At 51.0% G+C, this 13493-nt stretch overlaps 8 non-coding genes across 8 annotated transcripts; all 8 read right to left on the reverse strand.

The window, feature by feature from the left end:
• Positions 1–365: 365 nt before the first annotated feature.
• Trnal-uaa lies at positions 366–449 on the reverse strand. Its single transcript has one exon. It is a non-coding gene; the product is annotated as a tRNA-Leu (tRNA).
• Positions 450–2010: 1561 nt separating this feature from the next.
• Positions 2011–2094, reverse strand: Trnal-uaa. Its single transcript has one exon. It is a non-coding gene; the product is annotated as a tRNA-Leu (tRNA).
• Positions 2095–3655: 1561 nt separating this feature from the next.
• Positions 3656–3739, reverse strand: Trnal-uaa. The gene has a single exon. It is a non-coding gene; the product is annotated as a tRNA-Leu (tRNA).
• A 1561-nt stretch (positions 3740–5300) lies between these two features.
• Positions 5301–5384, reverse strand: Trnal-uaa. Its single transcript has one exon. It is a non-coding gene; the product is annotated as a tRNA-Leu (tRNA).
• A 1561-nt stretch (positions 5385–6945) lies between these two features.
• Positions 6946–7029, reverse strand: Trnal-uaa. Its single transcript has one exon. It is a non-coding gene; the product is annotated as a tRNA-Leu (tRNA).
• Positions 7030–8590: 1561 nt separating this feature from the next.
• On the reverse strand, positions 8591–8674 carry Trnal-uaa. Its single transcript has one exon. It is a non-coding gene; the product is annotated as a tRNA-Leu (tRNA).
• A 1571-nt stretch (positions 8675–10245) lies between these two features.
• Trnal-uaa lies at positions 10246–10329 on the reverse strand. The gene has a single exon. It is a non-coding gene; the product is annotated as a tRNA-Leu (tRNA).
• A 1561-nt stretch (positions 10330–11890) lies between these two features.
• On the reverse strand, positions 11891–11974 carry Trnal-uaa. Its single transcript has one exon. It is a non-coding gene; the product is annotated as a tRNA-Leu (tRNA).
• Positions 11975–13493: the final 1519 nt, after the last annotated feature.

Consider the following 13493-nt stretch of genomic DNA (forward strand, 5'->3'; position numbering starts at 1 on the left):
ACCCGTGTCGTTGGCACGGCATACAAGTTGGCGAGAATGTTGCCAGACGTGCGGACGTCTTAGTCCGTGTACAGATCACTTGCGATTTGCCTGACAGTCTCTCGCGTTGCCTTTTAGGGAAGGAAAATGGAATAGCCCTGAGCCACAACACAACGACCACAGAAACGTCCGTGAGAAGAGCTGAAACTCGGCACGAGAAAAATATGTTCCGCTATTTGTTTTCGGCCGCTCGGGCTATCGGACGTGCGACGCCTGCACTGCTGTCACTGTCGTCTCTAGTAAAATCTCCGCGGCGTGTTTCTGCGTAATTTACTTGTTCTATAAGATGAAGGGAGTATGTTAGTTTCAGAATGTTTAAAATGCATTGTCAGATGTGGGGTTCGAACCCACGCTCCCTTACGGGAACCAGAGCTTAAATCTGGCGCCTTAGACCGCTCGGCCAATCTGACGAGCGAGACAAGCGCTCCAGTGACTTCCATCTCTAGCAAGATCTCAGGAACCTCACTCCGAAATCTCTTTCCTTTTTCGGTAGAATGGAATTATGTCAGTTTAATAATATGTAAGACGCAATGTCAGATGTGGCGTACTAAACGCACCCTCGCTTTCGGGAACCAATGTGGCGAGTTGGACCGCTTTCTTCCGTCGCTTCCAGTTTGAACTGTAACTAGCAAAACTGTATTTAGTAATAGGAACATTGTCACATTAATGCAAAGAAAACTAGATATTAACGAACGGCGAATAAGACCGTTTCCTAGCAACAGCCACGCTTTGGTTTACGCACTCGTGGGAAGCCAATGAAATACTTCATGTGAAGCTCTAACTGTGGGCCTTCACTTTACAATACTTAGGCTCTGCCCCGGTGGTACCGACGCATACATACTGAAACGTCTTTGGATCGTCAGTGAGTACTTCATATTAGAAATTTCGTGTTCGCCCTGATGTGCATTAAAGGGCCAATTTATCAGAGAAAGTCAGTTCTGCGCCTAGTTACAGTATGTCGCCCTAGCAGCACCAGGAAATCGGGTTCAGTGGTGCTCGCGTCGCACTCGGCGTTGAGCGCCTGCAGCGCTATCGCCTTCGGCCTCTGGCGCCAGGAGGGAAGGCGAAACATCACGGCGCAAGCAGCGCGTAGCAGAAGGCGGTGGTGGTGTGTCGGTCAGCATGGTTGCTTCCCAAGTAGCTGCTCCGGGTTCGAAGCGCGGACATCGCACGGAAGTTGTCTCCTTTACTCAGGAGAGTGTTTTCAACGGTACGAATGGTTTCCCTTCTCCCCTCGTAGGCTAGTGCGGATTACGATTCACAGCATCGTGTGTCCCCATGTGTCGACTTTGCTCGGCTGACGCGAAAGCTGACGCTTGCAAATGGGCGTATATGTAGAGGACATGCGCTAGAAACGACTGGGAGAGGCCACATCGACAAACACACAACGGACCCGTTCATTTGACTGTGGCCGCATGTTCGCGCCTTTGCGTACCGAGAGCAAGAGGGGGTCAGCGTGCTGGACCGTACCATTACCGCACAGCAGCACCAAAAACTAAGGAAAAAGGCAAAACTGAAGAAACCAAGACACGCGGACTTCCTAGTTCGTCATCCAGCCGAGCACTAGCCACGGCCAACGCTGCCTAATTTCGGTAATCGGACATGAACCCGTGTCGTTGGCACGGCATACAAGTTGGCGAGAATGTTGCCAGACGTGCGGACGTCTTAGTCCGTGTACAGATCACTTGCGATTTGCCTGACAGTCTCTCGCGTTGCCTTTTAGGGAAGGAAAATGGAATAGCCCTGAGCCACAACACAACGACCACAGAAACGTCCGTGAGAAGAGCTGAAACTCGGCACGAGAAAAATATGTTCCGCTATTTGTTTTCGGCCGCTCGGGCTATCGGACGTGCGACGCCTGCACTGCTGTCACTGTCGTCTCTAGTAAAATCTCCGCGGCGTGTTTCTGCGTAATTTACTTGTTCTATAAGATGAAGGGAGTATGTTAGTTTCAGAATGTTTAAAATGCATTGTCAGATGTGGGGTTCGAACCCACGCTCCCTTACGGGAACCAGAGCTTAAATCTGGCGCCTTAGACCGCTCGGCCAATCTGACGAGCGAGACAAGCGCTCCAGTGACTTCCATCTCTAGCAAGATCTCAGGAACCTCACTCCGAAATCTCTTTCCTTTTTCGGTAGAATGGAATTATGTCAGTTTAATAATATGTAAGACGCAATGTCAGATGTGGCGTACTAAACGCACCCTCGCTTTCGGGAACCAATGTGGCGAGTTGGACCGCTTTCTTCCGTCGCTTCCAGTTTGAACTGTAACTAGCAAAACTGTATTTAGTAATAGGAACATTGTCACATTAATGCAAAGAAAACTAGATATTAACGAACGGCGAATAAGACCGTTTCCTAGCAACAGCCACGCTTTGGTTTACGCACTCGTGGGAAGCCAATGAAATACTTCATGTGAAGCTCTAACTGTGGGCCTTCACTTTACAATACTTAGGCTCTGCCCCGGTGGTACCGACGCATACATACTGAAACGTCTTTGGATCGTCAGTGAGTACTTCATATTAGAAATTTCGTGTTCGCCCTGATGTGCATTAAAGGGCCAATTTATCAGAGAAAGTCAGTTCTGCGCCTAGTTACAGTATGTCGCCCTAGCAGCACCAGGAAATCGGGTTCAGTGGTGCTCGCGTCGCACTCGGCGTTGAGCGCCTGCAGCGCTATCGCCTTCGGCCTCTGGCGCCAGGAGGGAAGGCGACACATCACGGCGCAAGCAGCGCGTAGCAGAAGGCGGTGGTGGTGTGTCGGTCAGCATGGTTGCTTCCCAAGTAGCTGCTCCGGGTTCGAAGCGCGGACATCGCACGGAAGTTGTCTCCTTTACTCAGGAGAGTGTTTTCAACGGTACGAATGGTTTCCCTTCTCCCCTCGTAGGCTAGTGCGGATTACGATTCACAGCATCGTGTGTCCCCATGTGTCGACTTTGCTCGGCTGACGCGAAAGCTGACGCTTGCAAATGGGCGTATATGTAGAGGACATGCGCTAGAAACGACTGGGAGAGGCCACATCGACAAACACACAACGGACCCGTTCATTTGACTGTGGCCGCATGTTCGCGCCTTTGCGTACCGAGAGCAAGAGGGGGTCAGCGTGCTGGACCGTACCATTACCGCACAGCAGCACCAAAAACTAAGGAAAAAGGCAAAACTGAAGAAACCAAGACACGCGGACTTCCTAGTTCGTCATCCAGCCGAGCACTAGCCACGGCCAACGCTGCCTAATTTCGGTAATCGGACATGAACCCGTGTCGTTGGCACGGCATACAAGTTGGCGAGAATGTTGCCAGACGTGCGGACGTCTTAGTCCGTGTACAGATCACTTGCGATTTGCCTGACAGTCTCTCGCGTTGCCTTTTAGGGAAGGAAAATGGAATAGCCCTGAGCCACAACACAACGACCACAGAAACGTCCGTGAGAAGAGCTGAAACTCGGCACGAGAAAAATATGTTCCGCTATTTGTTTTCGGCCGCTCGGGCTATCGGACGTGCGACGCCTGCACTGCTGTCACTGTCGTCTCTAGTAAAATCTCCGCGGCGTGTTTCTGCGTAATTTACTTGTTCTATAAGATGAAGGGAGTATGTTAGTTTCAGAATGTTTAAAATGCATTGTCAGATGTGGGGTTCGAACCCACGCTCCCTTACGGGAACCAGAGCTTAAATCTGGCGCCTTAGACCGCTCGGCCAATCTGACGAGCGAGACAAGCGCTCCAGTGACTTCCATCTCTAGCAAGATCTCAGGAACCTCACTCCGAAATCTCTTTCCTTTTTCGGTAGAATGGAATTATGTCAGTTTAATAATATGTAAGACGCAATGTCAGATGTGGCGTACTAAACGCACCCTCGCTTTCGGGAACCAATGTGGCGAGTTGGACCGCTTTCTTCCGTCGCTTCCAGTTTGAACTGTAACTAGCAAAACTGTATTTAGTAATAGGAACATTGTCACATTGATGCAAAGAAAACTAGATATTAACGAACGGCGAATAAGACCGTTTCCTAGCAACAGCCACGCTTTGGTTTACGCACTCGTGGGAAGCCAATGAAATACTTCATGTGAGGCTCTAACTGTGGGCCTTCACTTTACAATACTTAGGCTCTGCCCCGGTGGTACCGACGCATACATACTGAAACGTCTTTGGATCGTCAGTGAGTACTTCATATTAGAAATTTCGTGTTCGCCCTGATGTGCATTAAAGGGCCAATTTATCAGAGAAAGTCAGTTCTGCGCCTAGTTACAGTATGTCGCCCTAGCAGCACCAGGAAATCGGGTTCAGTGGTGCTCGCGTCGCACTCGGCGTTGAGCGCCTGCAGCGCTATCGCCTTCGGCCTCTGGCGCCAGGAGGGAAGGCGACACATCACGGCGCAAGCAGCGCGTAGCAGAAGGCGGTGGTGGTGTGTCGGTCAGCATGGTTGCTTCCCAAGTAGCTGCTCCGGGTTCGAAGCGCGGACATCGCACGGAAGTTTTCTCCTTTACTCAGGAGAGTGTTTTCAACGGTACGAATGGTTTCCCTTCTCCCCTCGTAGGCTAGTGCGGATTACGATTCACAGCATCGTGTGTCCCCATGTGTCGACTTTGCTCGGCTGACGCGAAAGCTGACGCTTGCAAATGGGCGTATATGTAGAGGACATGCGCTAGAAACGACTGGGAGAGGCCACATCGACAAACACACAACGGACCCGTTCATTTGACTGTGGCCGCATGTTCGCGCCTTTGCGTACCGAGAGCAAGAGGGGGTCAGCGTGCTGGACCGTACCATTACCGCACAGCAGCACCAAAAACTAAGGAAAAAGGCAAAACTGAAGAAACCAAGACACGCGGACTTCCTAGTTCGTCATCCAGCCGAGCACTAGCCACGGCCAACGCTGCCTAATTTCGGTAATCGGACATGAACCCGTGTCGTTGGCACGGCATACAAGTTGGCGAGAATGTTGCCAGACGTGCGGACGTCTTAGTCCGTGTACAGATCACTTGCGATTTGCCTGACAGTCTCTCGCGTTGCCTTTTAGGGAAGGAAAATGGAATAGCCCTGAGCCACAACACAACGACCACAGAAACGTCCGTGAGAAGAGCTGAAACTCGGCACGAGAAAAATATGTTCCGCTATTTGTTTTCGGCCGCTCGGGCTATCGGACGTGCGACGCCTGCACTGCTGTCACTGTCGTCTCTAGTAAAATCTCCGCGGCGTGTTTCTGCGTAATTTACTTGTTCTATAAGATGAAGGGAGTATGTTAGTTTCAGAATGTTTAAAATGCATTGTCAGATGTGGGGTTCGAACCCACGCTCCCTTAGGGGAACCAGAGCTTAAATCTGGCGCCTTAGACCGCTCGGCCAATCTGACGAGCGAGACAAGCGCTCCAGTGACTTCCATCTCTAGCAAGATCTCAGGAACCTCACTCCGAAATCTCTTTCCTTTTTCGGTAGAATGGAATTATGTCAGTTTAATAATATGTAAGACGCAATGTCAGATGTGGCGTACTAAACGCACCCTCGCTTTCGGGAACCAATGTGGCGAGTTGGACCGCTTTCTTCCGTCGCTTCCAGTTTGAACTGTAACTAGCAAAACTGTATTTAGTAATAGGAACATTGTCACATTGATGCAAAGAAAACTAGATATTAACGAACGGCGAATAAGACCGTTTCCTAGCAACAGCCACGCTTTGGTTTACGCACTCGTGGGAAGCCAATGAAATACTTCATGTGAGGCTCTAACTGTGGGCCTTCACTTTACAATACTTAGGCTCTGCCCCGGTGGTACCGACGCATACATACTGAAACGTCTTTGGATCGTCAGTGAGTACTTCATATTAGAAATTTCGTGTTCGCCCTGATGTGCATTAAAGGGCCAATTTATCAGAGAAAGTCAGTTCTGCGCCTAGTTACAGTATGTCGCCCTAGCAGCACCAGGAAATCGGGTTCAGTGGTGCTCGCGTCGCACTCGGCGTTGAGCGCCTGCAGCGCTATCGCCTTCGGCCTCTGGCGCCAGGAGGGAAGGCGACACATCACGGCGCAAGCAGCGCGTAGCAGAAGGCGGTGGTGGTGTGTCGGTCAGCATGGTTGCTTCCCAAGTAGCTGCTCCGGGTTCGAAGCGCGGACATCGCACGGAAGTTGTCTCCTTTACTCAGGAGAGTGTTTTCAACGGTACGAATGGTTTCCCTTCTCCCCTCGTAGGCTAGTGCGGATTACGATTCACAGCATCGTGTGTCCCCATGTGTCGACTTTGCTCGGCTGACGCGAAAGCTGACGCTTGCAAATGGGCGTATGTGTAGAGGACATGCGCTAGAAACGACTGGGAGAGGCCACATCGACAAACACACAACGGACCCGTTCATTTGACTGTGGCCGCATGTTCGCGCCTTTGCGTACCGAGAGCAAGAGGGGGTCAGCGTGCTGGACCGTACCATTACCGCACAGCAGCACCAAAAACTAAGGAAAAAGGCAAAACTGAAGAAACCAAGACACGCGGACTTCCTAGTTCGTCATCCAGCCGAGCACTAGCCACGGCCAACGCTGCCTAATTTCGGTAATCGGACATGAACCCGTGTCGTTGGCACGGCATACAAGTTGGCGAGAATGTTGCCAGACGTGCGGACGTCTTAGTCCGTGTACAGATCACTTGCGATTTGCCTGACAGTCTCTCGCGTTGCCTTTTAGGGAAGGAAAATGGAATAGCCCTGAGCCACAACACAACGACCACAGAAACGTCCGTGAGAAGAGCTGAAACTCGGCACGAGAAAAATATGTTCCGCTATTTGTTTTCGGCCGCTCGGGCTATCGGACGTGCGACGCCTGCACTGCTGTCACTGTCGTCTCTAGTAAAATCTCCGCGGCGTGTTTCTGCGTAATTTACTTGTTCTATAAGATGAAGGGAGTATGTTAGTTTCAGAATGTTTAAAATGCATTGTCAGATGTGGGGTTCGAACCCACGCTCCCTTACGGGAACCAGAGCTTAAATCTGGCGCCTTAGACCGCTCGGCCAATCTGACGAGCGAGACAAGCGCTCCAGTGACTTCCATCTCTAGCAAGATCTCAGGAACCTCACTCCGAAATCTCTTTCCTTTTTCGGTAGAGTGGAATTATGTCAGTTTAATAATATGTAAGACGCAATGTCAGATGTGGCGTACTAAACGCACCCTCGCTTTCGGGAACCAATGTGGCGAGTTGGACCGCTTTCTTCCGTCGCTTCCAGTTTGAACTGTAACTAGCAAAACTGTATTTAGTAATAGGAACATTGTCACATTAATGCAAAGAAAACTAGATATTAACGAACGGCGAATAAGACCGTTTCCTAGCAACAGCCACGCTTTGGTTTACGCACTCGTGGGAAGCCAATGAAATACTTCATGTGAAGCTCTAACTGTGGGCCTTCACTTTACAATACTTAGGCTCTGCCCCGGTGGTACCGACGCATACATACTGAAACGTCTTTGGATCGTCAGTGAGTACTTCATATTAGAAATTTCGTGTTCGCCCTGATGTGCATTAAAGGGCCAATTTATCAGAGAAAGTCAGTTCTGCGCCTAGTTACAGTATGTCGCCCTAGCAGCACCAGGAAATCGGGTTCAGTGGTGCTCGCGTCGCACTCGGCGTTGAGCGCCTGCAGCGCTATCGCCTTCGGCCTCTGGCGCCAGGAGGGAAGGCGACACATCACGGCGCAAGCAGCGCGTAGCAGAAGGCGGTGGTGGTGTGTCGGTCAGCATGGTTGCTTCCCAAGTAGCTGCTCCGGGTTCGAAGCGCGGACATCGCACGGAAGTTGTCTCCTTTACTCAGGAGAGTGTTTTCAACGGTACGAATGGTTTCCCTTCTCCCCTCGTAGGCTAGTGCGGATTACGATTCACAGCATCGTGTGTCCCCATGTGTCGACTTTGCTCGGCTGACGCGAAAGCTGACGCTTGCAAATGGGCGTATATGTAGAGGACATGCGCTAGAAACGACTGGGAGAGGCCACATCGACAAACACACAACGGACCCGTTCATTTGACTGTGGCCGCATGTTCGCGCCTTTGCGTACCGAGAGCAAGAGGGGGTCAGCGTGCTGGACCGTACCATTACCGCACAGCAGCACCAAAAACTAAGGAAAAAGGCAAAACTGAAGAAACCAAGACACGCGGACTTCCTAGTTCGTCATCCAGCCGAGCACTAGCCACGGCCAACGCTGCCTAATTTCGGTAATCGGACATGAACCCGTGTCGTTGGCACGGCATACAAGTTGGCGAGAATGTTGCCAGACGTGCGGACGTCTTAGTCCGTGTACAGATCACTTGCGATTTGCCTGACAGTCTCTCGCGTTGCCTTTTAGGGAAGGAAAATGGAATAGCCCTGAGCCACAACACAACGACCACAGAAACGTCCGTGAGAAGAGCTGAAACTCGGCACGAGAAAAATATGTTCCGCTATTTGTTTTCGGCCGCTCGGGCTATCGGACGTGCGACGCCTGCACTGCTGTCACTGTCGTCTCTAGTAAAATCTCCGCGGCGTGTTTCTGCGTAATTTACTTGTTCTATAAGATGAAGGGAGTATGTTAGTTTCAGAATGTTTAAAATGCATTGTCAGATGTGGGGTTCGAACCCACGCTCCCTTACGGGAACCAGAGCTTAAATCTGGCGCCTTAGACCGCTCGGCCAATCTGACGAGCGAGACAAGCGCTCCAGTGACTTCCATCTCTAGCAAGATCTCAGGAACCTCACTCCGAAATCTCTTTCCTTTTTCGGTAGAATGGAATTATGTCAGTTTAATAATATGTAAGACGCAATGTCAGATGTGGCGTACTAAACGCACCCTCGCTTTCGGGAACCAATGTGGCGAGTTGGACCGCTTTCTTCCGTCGCTTCCAGTTTGAACTGTAACTAGCAAAACTGTATTTAGTAATAGGAACATTGTCACATTGATGCAAAGAAAACTAGATATTAACGAACGGCGAATAAGACCGTTTCCTAGCAACAGCCACGCTTTGGTTTACGCACTCGTGGGAAGCCAATGAAATACTTCATGTGAGGCTCTAACTGTGGGCCTTCACTTTACAATACTTAGGCTCTGCCCCGGTGGTACCGACGCATACATACTGAAACGTCTTTGGATCGTCAGTGAGTACTTCATATTAGAAATTTCGTGTTCGCCCTGATGTGCATTAAAGGGCCAATTTATCAGAGAAAGTCAGTTCTGCGCCTAGTTACAGTATGTCGCCCTAGCAGCACCAGGAAATCGGGTTCAGTGGTGCTCGCGTCGCACTCGGCGTTGAGCGCCTGCAGCGCTATCGCCTTCGGCCTCTGGCGCCAGGAGGGAAGGCGACACATCACGGCGCAAGCAGCGCGTAGCAGAAGGCGGTGGTGGTGTGTCGGTCAGCATGGTTGCTTCCCAAGTAGCTGCTCCGGGTTCGAAGCGCGGACATCGCACGGAAGTTGTCTCCTTTACTCAGGAGAGTGTTTTCAACGGTACGAATGGTTTCCCTTCTCCCCTCGTAGGCTAGTGCGGATTACGATTCACAGCATCGTGTGTCCCCATGTGTCGACTTGTCTCGACTTTGCTCGGCTGACGCGAAAGCTGACGCTTGCAAATGGGCGTATATGTAGAGGACATGCGCTAGAAACGACTGGGAGAGGCCACATCGACAAACACACAACGGACCCGTTCATTTGACTGTGGCCGCATGTTCGCGCCTTTGCGTACCGAGAGCAAGAGGGGGTCAGCGTGCTGGACCGTACCATTACCGCACAGCAGCACCAAAAACTAAGGAAAAAGGCAAAACTGAAGAAACCAAGACACGCGGACTTCCTAGTTCGTCATCCAGCCGAGCACTAGCCACGGCCAACGCTGCCTAATTTCGGTAATCGGACATGAACCCGTGTCGTTGGCACGGCATACAAGTTGGCGAGAATGTTGCCAGACGTGCGGACGTCTTAGTCCGTGTACAGATCACTTGCGATTTGCCTGACAGTCTCTCGCGTTGCCTTTTAGGGAAGGAAAATGGAATAGCCCTGAGCCACAACACAACGACCACAGAAACGTCCGTGAGAAGAGCTGAAACTCGGCACGAGAAAAATATGTTCCGCTATTTGTTTTCGGCCGCTCGGGCTATCGGACGTGCGACGCCTGCACTGCTGTCACTGTCGTCTCTAGTAAAATCTCCGCGGCGTGTTTCTGCGTAATTTACTTGTTCTATAAGATGAAGGGAGTATGTTAGTTTCAGAATGTTTAAAATGCATTGTCAGATGTGGGGTTCGAACCCACGCTCCCTTACGGGAACCAGAGCTTAAATCTGGCGCCTTAGACCGCTCGGCCAATCTGACGAGCGAGACAAGCGCTCCAGTGACTTCCATCTCTAGCAAGATCTCAGGAACCTCACTCCGAAATCTCTTTCCTTTTTCGGTAGAATGGAATTATGTCAGTTTAATAATATGTAAGACGCAATGTCAGATGTGGCGTACTAAACGCACCCTCGCTTTCGGGAACCAATGTGGCGAGTTGGACCGCTTTCTTCCGTCGCTTCCAGTTTGAACTGTAACTAGCAAAACTGTATTTAGTAATAGGAACATTGTCACATTGATGCAAAGAAAACTAGATATTAACGAACGGCGAATAAGACCGTTTCCTAGCAACAGCCACGCTTTGGTTTACGCACTCGTGGGAAGCCAATGAAATACTTCATGTGAGGCTCTAACTGTGGGCCTTCACTTTACAATACTTAGGCTCTGCCCCGGTGGTACCGACGCATACATACTGAAACGTCTTTGGATCGTCAGTGAGTACTTCATATTAGAAATTTCGTGTTCGCCCTGATGTGCATTAAAGGGCCAATTTATCAGAGAAAGTCAGTTCTGCGCCTAGTTACAGTATGTCGCCCTAGCAGCACCAGGAAATCGGGTTCAGTGGTGCTCGCGTCGCACTCGGCGTTGAGCGCCTGCAGCGCTATCGCCTTCGGCCTCTGGCGCCAGGAGGGAAGGCGACACATCACGGCGCAAGCAGCGCGTAGCAGAAGGCGGTGGTGGTGTGTCGGTCAGCATGGTTGCTTCCCAAGTAGCTGCTCCGGGTTCGAAGCGCGGACATCGCACGGAAGTTGTCTCCTTTACTCAGGAGAGTGTTTTCAACGGTACGAATGGTTTCCCTTCTCCCCTCGTAGGCTAGTGCGGATTACGATTCACAGCATCGTGTGTCCCCATGTGTCGACTTTGCTCGGCTGACGCGAAAGCTGACGCTTGCAAATGGGCGTATATGTAGAGGACATGCGCTAGAAACGACTGGGAGAGGCCACATCGACAAACACACAACGGACCCGTTCATTTGACTGTGGCCGCATGTTCGCGCCTTTGCGTACCGAGAGCAAGAGGGGGTCAGCGTGCTGGACCGTACCATTACCGCACAGCAGCACCAAAAACTAAGGAAAAAGGCAAAACTGAAGAAACCAAGACACGCGGACTTCCTAGTTCGTCATCCAGCCGAGCACTAGCCACGGCCAACGCTGCCTAATTTCGGTAATCGGACATGAACCCGTGTCGTTGGCACGGCATACAAGTTGGCGAGAATGTTGCCAGACGTGCGGACGTCTTAGTCCGTGTACAGATCACTTGCGATTTGCCTGACAGTCTCTCGCGTTGCCTTTTAGGGAAGGAAAATGGAATAGCCCTGAGCCACAACACAACGACCACAGAAACGTCCGTGAGAAGAGCTGAAACTCGGCACGAGAAAAATATGTTCCGCTATTTGTTTTCGGCCGCTCGGGCTATCGGACGTGCGACGCCTGCACTGCTGTCACTGTCGTCTCTAGTAAAATCTCCGCGGCGTGTTTCTGCGTAATTTACTTGTTCTATAAGATGAAGGGAGTACGTTAGTTTCAGAATGTTTAAAATGCATTGTCAGATGTGGGGTTCGAACCCACGCTCCCTTACGGGAACCAGAGCTTAAATCTGGCGCCTTAGACCGCTCGGCCAATCTGACGAGCGAGACAAGCGCTCCAGTGACTTCCATCTCTAGCAAGATCTCAGGAACCTCACTCCGAAATCTCTTTCCTTTTTCGGTAGAATGGAATTATGTCAGTTTAATAATATGTAAGACGCAATGTCAGATGTGGCGTACTAAACGCACCCTCGCTTTCGGGAACCAATGTGGCGAGTTGGACCGCTTTCTTCCGTCGCTTCCAGTTTGAACTGTAACTAGCAAAACTGTATTTAGTAATAGGAACATTGTCACATTGATGCAAAGAAAACTAGATATTAACGAACGGCGAATAAGACCGTTTCCTAGCAACAGCCACGCTTTGGTTTACGCACTCGTGGGAAGCCAATGAAATACTTCATGTGAGGCTCTAACTGTGGGCCTTCACTTTACAATACTTAGGCTCTGCCCCGGTGGTACCGACGCATACATACTGAAACGTCTTTGGATCGTCAGTGAGTACTTCATATTAGAAATTTCGTGTTCGCCCTGATGTGCATTAAAGGGCCAATTTATCAGAGAAAGTCAGTTCTGCGCCTAGTTACAGTATGTCGCCCTAGCAGCACCAGGAAATCGGGTTCAGTGGTGCTCGCGTCGCACTCGGCGTTGAGCGCCTGCAGCGCTATCGCCTTCGGCCTCTGGCGCCAGGAGGGAAGGCGACACATCACGGCGCAAGCAGCGCGTAGCAGAAGGCGGTGGTGGTGTGTCGGTCAGCATGGTTGCTTCCCAAGTAGCTGCTCCGGGTTCGAAGCGCGGACATCGCACGGAAGTTGTCTCCTTTACTCAGGAGAGTGTTTTCAACGGTACGAATGGTTTCCCTTCTCCCCTCGTAGGCTAGTGCGGATTACGATTCACAGCATCGTGTGTCCCCATGTGTCGACTTGTCTCGACTTTGCTCGGCTGACGCGAAAGCTGACGCTTGCAAATGGGCGTATATGTAGAGGACATGCGCTAGAAACGACTGGGAGAGGCCACATCGACAAACACACAACGGACCCGTTCATTTGACTGTGGCCGCATGTTCGCGCCTTTGCGTACCGAGAGCAAGAGGGGGTCAGCGTGCTGGACCGTACCATTACCGCACAGCAGCACCAAAAACTAAGGAAAAAGGCAAAACTGAAGAAACCAAGACACGCGGACTTCCTAGTTCGTCATCCAGCCGAGCACTAGCCACGGCCAACGCTGCCTAATTTCGGTAATCGGACATGAACCCGTGTCGTTGGCACGGCATACAAGTTGGCGAGAATGTTGCCAGACGTGCGGACGTCTTAGTCCGTGTACAGATCACTTGCGATTTGCCTGACAGTCTCTCGCGTTGCCTTTTAGGGAAGGAAAATGGAATAGCCCTGAGCCACAACACAACGACCACAGAAACGTCCGTGAGAAGAGCTGAAACTCGGCACGAGAAAAATATGTTCCGCTATTTGTTTTCGGCCGCTCGGGCTATCGGACGTGCGACGCCTGCACTGCTGTCACTGTCGTCTCTAGTAAAATCTCCGCGGCGTGTTTCTGCGTAATTTAC

This window comes from Schistocerca americana, chromosome 7, assembly GCF_021461395.2.
Source record: "Schistocerca americana isolate TAMUIC-IGC-003095 chromosome 7, iqSchAmer2.1, whole genome shotgun sequence".
Classification (NCBI taxonomy): Eukaryota; Metazoa; Arthropoda; class Insecta; order Orthoptera; family Acrididae; genus Schistocerca; species Schistocerca americana.